This window comes from Mastomys coucha, unplaced genomic scaffold (assembly GCF_008632895.1).
Source record: "Mastomys coucha isolate ucsf_1 unplaced genomic scaffold, UCSF_Mcou_1 pScaffold7, whole genome shotgun sequence".
Taxonomy (NCBI): Eukaryota; Metazoa; Chordata; class Mammalia; order Rodentia; family Muridae; genus Mastomys; species Mastomys coucha.
The window spans coordinates 46,379,272-46,390,393 of record NW_022196913.1 but is presented as its reverse complement, the minus strand read 5'-3'; the positions used below and the strand labels follow the sequence as shown (position 1 = coordinate 46,390,393).

General features: G+C 39.0%; 1 non-coding gene across 1 annotated transcript; it reads left to right on the top strand.

Moving 5' to 3' along the window:
- The first annotated feature begins 10,748 nt into the window (after nt 1-10,748).
- On the top strand, nt 10,749-10,867 carry LOC116082957. The gene has a single exon (XR_004115556.1). It is a non-coding gene; the product is annotated as a 5S ribosomal RNA (ribosomal RNA).
- The last annotated feature ends 255 nt before the right edge of the window (nt 10,868-11,122 follow it).

Below are 11,122 nucleotides of genomic sequence, written 5' to 3'. Positions count from 1 at the left end.
GATCTAGAACTTGATGGGTGAAATTGAAAAATAATCCAAGTAAAGGACTAAGCAGTCGGTGAGAGGAATACTGGCTTTCAGTTTTATATAGTCCAGTTTCCAAGAAACCCATCAAGACTATCAGTGATCGGGAGAGCCAAGGGAAAACAATAACAAATTCCTGAAATGAGTTGTTTATTCAAAAAATAAAAAAGCAACTAAGATGGAGCAGTACAGGAAATCCCTTTTTAATCACCCACTTCTCTGTTTACTGCAGGAAACAGTAGAAAAGGAAAAAAAAATCTTTAACCAGCAACTCCAGTGTAATTTCTGAGCATTTAAACCTATTACAGAATCATGTAGTCATCAAAAGCAAAGACTCTTAAAGTAAGACGAGTGGAATTAGAGTGGTCTAATTTCATACATCTCCCTTAAAGATAATAAAAGTGATTGGTTCTAGACTTGAATAAGTTAGGACTCCTGGTTTGTTTCTCGAGACTAACCACTATGATGATAATGAGTTTATCACTCATTGATTATCAACGTAGTGGAGGGGAAACTGAAGGATGAATCTAAGACCTAGTCTGGAAGAAGGGAAAACAACTGTAAAAAGCAACAGGAAGTAGATAAGGCAATTCACCCAGCACTCAATGGGATGGAGATTTTAGAACAAAGTATTAACAGCTTCGTGATGTATGTCCAATGAATAGCCCAACTAAAAGATAAAGATGTTGGTTTGAATGAAATGGGGGCAGCGAGCAGCCATCTCACTGCTTAAATCAGACATCTGAAATAAGGGGCACACATTCAGTCACTGAAAATGAAATGATAAAAACCAATATGCTATACAACGGTCAGCTCCCTCAAACCAGCGCTCCTATGTCCTTGTCTCTCAAACTACTACTTAATGAAAAGATGTATTCTTTTTACTAGGTATGAAATGGTATACTTCAATGATAAAATTGTCATTAACTAGGAAGAAACTAAAATTTAAACTCACCATTCAGTATTGCCTCAACATATGTAAACAAAATTAGTAGAACTCTGAAAAACAGGCTAATCTCCCACCATACTAAACCATACTAAAGGGCTTTTGTTTCCTTGTTTGTTTTGTTTTTAGCATATCTCTTAAAAATAGAACCAGTAGGCTAAAACTCAGCTAGTTTGTAGAAAGCTGAACATTATCAAAGAGAGCAGGCTTTGATGTATAAATGCCAATGATCTGGTGCAAGATTCTCCTTTAAACACACTGGAAAACCCACAGGACTTGGCTGTGGTCACAAGGTCAGACTTGACAGATTTGGATGGACTCTTCTCTGACTCCATGTAAGCAAATGGTAATAAAACCCTCAAAATATAAAAAGCAAAATGAGAAAGCCTCATATGTTTGAAAACTAGGAAATTATAAAACAAATTTATTGGATTAGTTCAAAAATAGCACATCGACCCTGATGATACTACAAAGAAAGTTAGAAAATAAAAATGAGGCATTTCAGATGTCTTAGGGTTACTATTGCTGTAATGAAACACTATGACCAAAGCAACTTGGGGAAGAATGGGTTTTTTTGGCTTAACCTTCCAAATCCAGAGTCCATCACTCAAGAAAGTCAGAACAGGAACCTAAATAGGACAGGAATGTGGAGGCAGGACTTGATGCAGAGACCATGAAAGGATGCTGGCTTGCTCTCCATAGCTTCCTCTCCATGACTTGCTCAGCTCCATTTCTTATAGAACTCAGGACCAACACTCCAGGAAAGATACCACCCACAATAGCTAGGTGCTCCTACTTCAATCACTAATTAAGAAAATGCCTTACAGGCTTGCCTACAGCCTGATCTTATGGAAATGTTTTCACAATCGAGGTTCTCTCCTGTCATAGTTTGTGTCAAGTTGACATAAAACTAGGCAGCACACATATCAACTTATAAGTACAGTTAACATGGTACATAGAGCAGTGTAGGTTCAAATAATTTAATTAAATGAGGGAGACTGACATCAGTGAATTAAGCTCTAATCTTGAAAATAGAAACACCTTTTAAAATGGAAGTGAAATGAAAGGCAGATTTTTGTTTTTGTTTTTTGTTTGTTTGTTGGTTTTGTTTTGTTTTTGTTTTTTTTCGAGACAGGGTTTCTCTGTGTAGCCTTGGCTGTCCTGGAACTCACTCTGTAGACCAGGCTGGCCTTGAACTCAGAAATCTGCCTGCCTCTGTCTCCCGAGTGCTGGGATTAAAGGTGTGGGCCACCACTGCCCCACAGAAAGTCAGATTGTTAATAGAAACTGAACTTAACATCAACAGAGCCAAAAATAATTCCTTTAAAAATAAATCAAAGGTGTGACTAGTATCAGTAAGGAAAAAAGTCACACAGGGAAGTGCAGCTCACTTAGAAAATAGCAGCGATCGTTGTCACACTAAGGAACAGCGATCTTTGTCACACTAAGGAACAGCGATCGTTGTCACACTAAGGAAAACAGTCCAGTGCTTTTGAAAGTGTCCGTGAAAAATTTAGTAATTTCTAGAGAGAAAAATTAACCTAAGAAGACATAGAGATTCACATAGTCCTGTATCTTAAGGAACCTGAATCTGTATGTAGTTTAAAATCTATTCCATCAATGAAACCTAAAGGTTATTTAAACCGATAACATGGGCCTTATCAAAACTTTGAAGAAGGGCAGAAAAGGGGACTATTTCTCACTTAACAAGGCCTGAAGAATTCCAGTATCTTCCACCCTAGAAAGAAAAACAAAGAGAATAAGAGAATAAAAGTATAAATGAATCTTGTCCACACCAATAAGAATATATTCACCTTTAAAGTTGCTCCATGAAATGAAAGTATGTATGGGATATGTATGTATGGGATATATATATTCCAAGTATTTAACATAAAATATTAAAAGCTGTTTGATTTCAGAAAATTCTGGCAAGGAGGAAAAAAAGGAAATATAAGAAAAAATGTAGAAAAAATGGTAAATATCAGATATGGAGAAGAAAAAGAACAATAACAGGAACAAGTGAATTCTTGTTAAATCAGAATTGCAGTGTGAAGGTAGGCATGGTGGTATATGCTTATAATTCTAGCTCTCAGGGGTCTGAGGCAGGAGATCCTTAGTTGTGGGCCAACCCTTGCTATATAGGTGAGAGCCTTTTCCAGTAAATCAAATGAACAAATAATTTTTTAAAATGGGTGTTTTATATCCAGTGTTAAAAAGAGAGAAAAATGACCCCAAACTGGATTAAACATGTCTTTGTTTTGCTATCTGCAAGACATCTACAAAAAAAAGATAAAAATAAGATGAAGGTTAATTTAATTTTGGAAATAGTTTTCTGTAGAAGCCAATGAGAAAGAACCTTTCAAACTCATCCGGCGGAAAAGCCACTCATGTGGAAGAAGCCTTTTTGCAGGAAAGGTCAAAAAGCCAAAGGCACAAACCGGAAGCGGAAACATTACTGTTCGTTGTAAACTGAGGCAAACGTAGAGAGGGATGGTGTGAGATTAAGATGATAGAACTGTCGTGAAATTGGATTGTGTTATTGCACAGCTCTGTGATAAATCCAAAACTTACGAGAGTCGTGCATGACCCAGGAATGTCTAAGTCAGAGCACACACTGCTAATTGGGAACAGATCAAACATGGAAGTGAAACTACTATTCATATGGGCTGACCACACCAGTGTCAAAACTGCAAATCAAACCACTGCGTGATGAAGACCGTCTGCCTGCTCCTTCCTAAAATCTAGACCTCTCTCTCTCTCTCTCTCTCTCTCTCTCTCTCTCTCTCTCTCTCTCTCTCTCTCTCTCTCTCTCTCTCTCTCTCTCTCTCTCTCTCTCTCTCTCTCTCTCTCGTATTCCCAGATGTCAGATGTTCTGGAACGTGCTCTGTAGACCAAGGTGGGCCAGAACTCAGAGATCCATGTTAGGCTCCTCCTTTTAAATGCCCCAAAGCCTTACCTTACTTTAGAAAAGCCGAACCAAACAAAATGCAGTGAATTAACCAGGGTACTCTGTGAACCAAAACCATGCCAACATCAGTTTGAAATGGAGATGCTTTTCTCATGTCATGCCAGGGAGGTTTGAATCTTGAACATCATGCTGCCATCAGTCTGTGACTTCGGTAATCTCCAAATGGAAGGTCCCTGATCTCCATGGCAGGAAGGGGAGGGCTCTGCGGAAGCCTGGCTAGGATATGTATCTTCACATCAAACTTTGTTAGAATAATCAGCAGATATGGTGCCTTGGACTATTCATTCTTCCCTGTGAACACTGGACTTGGTCCTCTGATTTTCTTTGGCCAGATAAACATGGGCAGAAATGGGGTGTGGCTTTGAGATGGATGGGCTTCATTCCATCTCTCCCATGAACCAGGGAGCCAAAGAAGCTGCATCTTGGACCCCAGGATTGACCTGCCATTTAAACCAAGCGTGCCACAGTTTATCTGCTTTTGCTAGAGAGAAAAAAAATGACAGAGGGTTTACCAGGAGGTTCCCCCATCGTCATATATGTCACAGAATGCCTGTGTCAGACTTGTGTTGTGCACAGCAAATACTTTGAACTATCTATAGCATGTAATTTTGATAAAATCTTTACATAACTTAAAGACCATCTCATTTAGCTCCATTTAAAGGATATAATCTAGAAAACTCTTAAATACATTTCTAAAAGAAAAGAACTTTAAAATCGCCATTGAACATAAAAGATACTCATAATTCTGCATCCTCATCCCAGTTCAAAGAATTGTGATTTTTAATATTTTAAATAATTGGGTCTGGAGCTAGAGAAAGGACCCAAGGAGCTGAAGGGGTTTGCAGCCCCATAGGAGGAACAACAATATGAACTAACTAGTTCAGAACTCCGAGGGACTAAACCACCAACCAAAGAGCACACATGGTAGGACTCATGGCTCCAGCTGCATATGTAGCAGAGAATGGCCTAGTTGGTCATCAATGGGAGGAGAGGCCTTTGGTCCTCTGAAGGTTATATGCCCCAGTATAGGGGAAATGCCAGGGCCATGAAGCAGAAGAAGATGGGTTGGTGAGCAGGGGGAAGGGGGAGGGATAGGGTTTTGTTTTGTTTTGGTTTTTCGGAGAGGAAACCAAGAAAGGGGATATCATTTGAAATGTAAATAAAGAAAATATCTAATAAAAAATAACTGGGTCTGAATAACGTTTAGCTAAATACACAGAGACCAAGTATGTCCCCAAACACTGAAGACCAAGAAGCGCCCTACTTGATAATTCCAAGTTATGCCTTTGACATGAAAGCGGTTTTGTTGTATGCCACTGACATTTTGTTACACAGCAAAGCCTCACTCATGAAACAGTTACTTCGCATACACCAATGCGCTCCAATGACCAGGCAATACATTGATATGTTAACAAAACTGAAAGACAAATTTGCATGGTCAAAGGATAGACTCAAACTGCCTTCATGCTGGGGAACTTCTCAGCTTATGGTCTAGAAGAGGCTGACCTCAGTGGCAGCACCGCTGTTACAGAACTTACACCTCTGGGTGTAAGAACAAGTCTTCTTGGGCCCTATACTCAGCAATATGGAATGAGCACAACTGATGTGAACTCTGTCTCATTCAAATGATGATTATTATGCAGACATAAAAGCAATGTGACCCCATTTGCCTCATCATGCTTCATGTCTAATAACTAGGTTTTGTTTAGTAATTATTTATGAAATTTTGTGACATGGTTATGTTGTTTTGACTAATTATGTACTAACAATAGCAGTGATAGCTCTATCCAGCAGGCAATTGGCACGTACAGCCTTCTGTTCACTGATAATGTTTTTTAAAAAAAATAGCTTTCAATTCATATGCTTATTTGCTATAGAAAAAGTTATTTCCAAAAATTTAAAAAAGGCAAATAATAAATAAATAAATATTGAAAAGAATTATTGGGGTGGATCGTTTGAAGTAGAATGGGGATAGATGTTGAAGAACAAAACGCGATAAAATATCATTTCTGATTATTAAAAATGTGATTTGTACTTTTAAGAATAGATGGAGGCTGGTCTTGAATTCCTATGGGATGGTGATGCTATTAATGAAACAAGATCAGTAGTATAATATTGAGTACACAGACTGCATCTCTATAAACTTACTAGTTTGTATTTGTGGTTTTGCACATGTGTGTTTGTATACACATGCGGTAGCCACAGAGAGATGTTAGCTGTTTTTCTCACTAGCTCTCTGCCTTAATTCTTGAGACAGAATCCTTCACTGAACCTGCAGCTCAAGCCTGTGGCCATATAGACTGGCCAACGAGCCTCAGAGACCCACCCCTGTTTGCCCCTCACTTCCAGGGCTGGGGTTACAGATGTCTGCCACGTCACCTAGTAACTCTGGTGGAAATTATGGAATGTGAATGCCGGTTCAGAAATGGGAACTTTTGTGGTAGGGACATATAGTAGTATATCTGCTCTGGAAAATCCTCCAAAAACTAAAAAGTAGAACTTCTATACGACCTTGGCAATTCTACTACTAAGCATTTACCAAGAGGTAGTGAAGTCAGCATGTCAGAGGTGTCTGCTTTCTTGTATCTATTACATCAGCATTCCAGACAGCCAACATGTGGAGTCAACCTATGCTCATATGTAGATTAATATATTAGAAGAATGAAATAAGCACACACACACACAGAGAGAGAGAGAGAGAGAGAGAGAGAGAGAGAGAGAGAGAGAGTGTAGCCCGCCCAGTCTTCTGTTTATTTGTCTCCATCCATAGTAAAAAAGGGTCGAACCCAAAATCTGCACTGCTTATATACACCACAGTGCAGGGTATCTGCCCACAGCGTGGCGTGTCTGCTCATGATTGGCTGTTCGCTCATTACCCTACATGACGCCCCAGAATGGGCCGTGACATGGCGTCTTTTCACTCTACGCACATGCGCAAACAGTTAAAAGAGAGGATATTATTCAGCCACTAAAAAGGATACTATCTTTCTCAATTGAGGCAACCACGGGTAGCCCTGGAAGGTTCCATGATAAATGAGCTAAGCACAGAATGATCAACACTGCATAAAATTATCTTTAGATTCTCAAAAAGCTGCTACCATTGATGTAGGGAGCAGAATAAAAGTTACTAAATGCTGGAATAGTGTCTTAGTTGCTGCTTTAAATATTCTGTCCAGAGCAGCTTAAAGGAGAAAGGGTTTATTTTCATTCATTGCTCCTGGGTACAATCCACCTAGCGGGGAAATCAAGGCATCATGAGTGTGAAATAGCTCCTCGCATCACATCCACAATCAGGAAACAGTAATGAACACATGCTGCTCCCCTGGCCCCCACTCCACCCAGGCTCTCTTTTGCATCTGTACAATCTTGGATCCTAGCCAGGGAATGGTGGCACCCACAGTTCATGTGTCTTCCCACATAAAGATAATCTCTTTCAGGCATGCAGGGGCCCACCTTGTCACGCTGACAATGGACACCAGCCATCAGAGAGAAGGGAAAAGTGGGAGGTGGGAGAAATGGCTTCCAGAATACAAAGCTATCACGCCCTGCTATGGTTAACAGTGCATGGTACATTTCAAAATAAGCAGAAAGGAAGAGTTTGAATGGTTCTGCCTCTGAGAAATGATTGGTGTTTTAGGTAATATATATGTTAATTGCTCCCAAAGATCCTGATCCTCACAAGATCTGTACATATGTTAGAATACCACACTATATCTCACTCAAGTGCATGATTGTTAAGCTAGGGGATAGCAAGAAATGTTCCCCTTCCTCGAGGCTAAGCAGTTGTCCTTTTGAAATGATCAGAATATATTGAAATTTTATCTTTTTTAAGAAACAAAGCTAAAATTAAATGAGAAGGGTTGGGGGCAGGGGTGAGTGCTCCCAGGGAGCAGGCTCATTAGGTAAAGGCTTTCCGAACTGAGTTTGGGCCTTAGAACTCACATGTCAGAGAGAGAGAAACACCTCCCTCAGGATGTCTTCTGCCTACCACTATACCAGTACATATCACACACACACACACACACACACACACACACACACACACACACACACCACTCAAATAAATAAAAGAATGCAATTTTAAAAATAATTTTTAAAAAAGCCAGTCTGTATCACAAGCTTCAGTGCAGGCCAGTCAATTTAATAGTCACACTGTTAGGATAAGCAATGGATGCTCTTACGCAAACATTTTTTAACTAGTGGTATTACAAAGACGAACAATAGGAGCCGCTTCCCTCTGAAACTCTTGATGAAGTGGATGGTCTGTGTGGAATATATAAATAACCCTAACTGGCTCAATGTGTAGATGATCTACCCTGAATAAAATCAAAAAAGATGATAATTATCCCCCAAATTTGCCAAACCCAGATGAGTTTATGGATGTTATTTTCGACTCTGAAATTACAGATTTCTTTTGCAATTTAAAATATGCAAGTAGAAGGAAAGATGGAAATCTTCCCAGTATATTTTAACCTCGTACCAAAACCCAATAAACTCATCACAATGGGAGAAAACTTCAGCTAAATCTCACTGGTGATTATAGAGGAGGAAAAACCCTAAATAAAATCATCAGCCCACATATATTAACAGAACGAGTCACTACCATAGTAGGGTTTATTCTCAGAACCAACAATGGCTTAGTATAAAGAAGTCTATTATTGAAATAGAGAAGTATTATTTTTGAAATATCATCATCTGACAAGGGTCCTCCCAAACACACAGTCTAGTTCATTAGCTAGGGTTACTCAAATATTAGGGAAGCTAGAGAGAATGTGTTTATATTGAATATATACATATATACACAGACGAATACACAGCTACAAAGATAAAAATCTTTATCCTTCCCTCTCTTCTTCTTTCCCCTCTCCATTCCTTCCTCCCTCCTCCTCCTTCATGTCCTACCTTCTCAAGGAATAACACTACCAGAGCCACAACTACTTACTATAAATAATTACTGCAGAATGGCAAATGTTGGTCACTATAATGAAAAATAGGTTAAAAATAGTCAAAGGATGTATCAATATTTGTATCTGAATATTCTTTAAATATGAATGTTGAACAAATGGCCTTTTATGAAACACACATAGACATAGTCCTTGTAAGAAAGTTTCTCCAAAAGAAAAGTGACCTAGATGGCCTCTTAATTAGAAATGCACAGAACTCATGAGAACACATTGGAAATGCACAGAACCCATGAGAATGCATTGGTAATGCACAGAACCAGTGAAAACACATTGGAAATGTCCAGAACCCATGAGAACATATTGGAAATGCACAGAACCCATTAGAACACACTTAAAACATTTTTAAGGAATGAGAACAACTACAAAATGACTCAAACAGGCAAGAAGATTCAACATTATTAAAATAACAGTTCTTGGTAGTTAATTACAAGTTAGCAGAATTCTACCGATAATTTTTAGATTTATTTTATGTGGGTCAGTGTTTTACCTGTATGTTGGTGTACTATCTGCATGCAGTACCTACAGAGGACAGAGGAGCAAGTTATAAAATTACAGATCGTTGGGAGCTTGTCATGCAGGTGCTGGGAATCAAACCTGTGTCTCTTAACTACTGAGCCATCTCTCCAGCCCTCTGTAATATAATGTAATAGTTAATTATGAGAATAAGGTGATTGCAAAGATTACCTAGAAAAGTAGACTCTAATAATCCAGAAAACCTTAATGAGAAGGGGTTTTCTAATAGCTTTCGAAATACAATTGTTGAAGCAAGTACAGAGGAAGAGAGAAGGCCCTAGGATGTCAGGCATTTTTAAGAATTTCCAACATGCCACAGTAACTTTGTCAGCAACAGGAGATATGAATATGCATTATTTAATGATGATGTTGAAATTATTGGCATACTTCAAGAAGAAGGAGAGGAAAAAGAGGAGGAGAAGAAGGAAGAGGCAGAGGAAAAAGTAAAAGGAGGAGGAAAAAAAGTAGAAGAAGAAGAAAAAGAAGGGGAAGGGGAAGAAGGAGGAGGAAGAGGAGGAGGAGGAGGAGGAGAAGGAGAAGGAACAGAAGAAGAAAAAGAAGAATTTCCCAACTCTATAATACAAACATAAAAATTTAAATATGGAACTGGAAGATGGGTCAGTAAGAGCAGATACTACACGAGCATCAGGATCAGAGCTCAAATCCTAGCACCCACTTAAAAAGCCTAGCTCACTGTAACATCAGTGCTGGTGAGGAGTCGATAACATGGCAGAGAAGGAAGGACCACTGGCACTTGATGCTGCCAGCATCACAAGTGGAGAGCTACAGGTTCAGCCAGAGACTATGCGCCATAGAAGCACAACAGAGGAGGACATTCCATGTAAATGAGTCCAACCATTCCATTTCCTCCTCTGGCCTCTGCATGTGCACACACACACATGACACACAGATACACACACCACACACACAAAATATTTCAAAGGTAAAAACTAATCATGTTTACATTTCAGAAAAATTCCCTAAACAGGAGAACATGTTAGTATTTAGATTTTTCTGGGAACCAAGTCTAATGAATTTTAGAGCGAGCATTTCACAAAATAATGCAAAAAACAAGAATGCAGAATTAGAGACATAGTGGAACCTACTCTAGATGAGAAAACATGGCTGGTAAATAGCACAGGCAGCATGAAATTCCCCCAAAGTCAACGGTCCTGAAAATGCACTGCAATAATCTCTCTGTTGTTGTTATGAGATGGCTGCCTTATATGAAAAGAATTTTTAAAAAGTATTTTCTAAAGAGAAAATAAAAAGCCAAAAAACAGTCTTATATTTCCTGTTTACCCAAATCAAGTTCTTTAAAAGTTGATGTATAGTCTATGGCCATACCACCCTGAACGCGCCCAATCTCGTCTGATCTTGGAAGCTAAGCAGGGCTGGGCCTGATTAGTACTTGGATAGGAGACTGCCTGGGAGTACTGGGTGTTGTAGGCTTTAAAAAAAAAAAAAAAAAAAGTTGATGTATAGAAAAGTTCCCCACTTCTTTACAATGACCTATGGATACTGGGAGGTAAGTTTTTAGTACTGTGGACGAACTGCAAAAACTGGAAACATTTCTTACATGTTTATTTCAGTCACAAATTGGCTGAGTTGGGGAACTTCAGGTTGTCTTCTGTAGAATCTTGTCTTAAGAGATTCCTTCAGTCAGCTGCACTCTTTCAATATATTGTTCTTGATGGTACAATATCC